The following is a 1,379-nucleotide window of genomic DNA, read 5'->3' as shown; positions in this document are numbered from 1 at the left end:
GCCGGGTCGTTGGGTGGGCGAGCTAGCCGGGACACTAAGGGGCGTCTGTTGTGTTCCCGTGTTGCAGGCCCTTTTTCCCCAGCCGTTCTTTCTTGTAGTCAGTCAATGAAATATTTATTGAGCATGTTTATGCGTCCAGGCGCATAAAGCGTCCAGCCACTGTTTTAGTCTTGCGGTAGGGTAGTGAACAAAGTAAAGGCCCTAAATTCTGACAGGGATGTGGGCAGTAAACGCATACGGCGTTCTGTACTCTAAGAAGAAAACAGGGCTCAGAGTAACAGCGCCATTCCAAACAGAGAGACCCCCCCCCCCAATGCCCCTCTGAAGTGTCATTACTTGAGCAACTGGAACAGCCAGACGCTGTCCCCCAAGAGAGGAGCAGTCCGAGCCTAGGACTCGGCCACACAAGTTTGGCGTCTAAGAGGAAGACAAGAGGGGAGTAGTGTGGCTGGAAGAAGGAGAGAGGACCCACTACTGTACATGTAGGTAGTGGTTCTCAAAGTGGGGTCCTCTGGCTGCATCGCCGTCAGACGGAAATTGGTTCAAACAGATGAGAGAGGCACAGATGCAAAGTACCCGGCCCCACCCCAGACCTATTGAATGGTAAAACTCTAGGGGCACAGCAGTCTTGTCATCCACAAGATGAGAACCACTGATATAGAGCCTTATAGGCCATTGCAAAAACTTACAGATTTTATTACAAAATAGGAAACTACTGGAGAGTTTTGAGCAGAGAAATGACAATCTGATTTAATATTAAAAAGTCAGTCTACACTAGCTGCTGTGTTGAAGATAGCCTTTACGAGGTCAAGGGCAATGACTGCAGTACTCCAGTTGAGAAATTGCTGGCTTTACTAGCGTGGTGGGGATAAAGATGAGAAACAGTGGTTCCAGTCTGAATGTATTTTGAAGATAGAGCAGGATTTGCTGACAGACTGGGTATTGAAAGTGACAGAGGAGTAAAGGATAACTCCAAGATTTTTGGCTGCAGCAACTTCAAAATTGAGGAACCTTAAAGAAGGTACAGGTTTGAAGTGCCTGGATGGCTCAGTCAGTTGAGTGACTTTTGATTTTGGCTCAGGTCATGGTCCCAGGGTCATGGGATCAAGCCCCATGGGGCTCCGTGCTGAGCATGAAGCCTGCTTAGGATTCTCTGTTTCCCTTTGCTCCTCTCTCCACCCCACTCCCCCACCCCCGCTCTCTCAGAAGAAAGAAGGTACAGGTTTGAAGGGGGGGGGGGGGGATTGGACATATTGAATGTGTCTGTTTGAGAGCCATAATAAAATACCCCAGGCTGTATGACTTAAACAACAGAAATTTATTTTCTCACAATTCTGGAGGTTGGAAGTCCAAGATCATAGTTCTGCTCTCTTCCTGGC

The sequence above is a fragment of the Acinonyx jubatus genome, chromosome C1 (assembly GCF_027475565.1).
Source record: "Acinonyx jubatus isolate Ajub_Pintada_27869175 chromosome C1, VMU_Ajub_asm_v1.0, whole genome shotgun sequence".
Classification (NCBI taxonomy): domain Eukaryota; kingdom Metazoa; phylum Chordata; class Mammalia; order Carnivora; family Felidae; genus Acinonyx; species Acinonyx jubatus.
Note: the sequence above shows the minus strand (reverse complement) of the source record.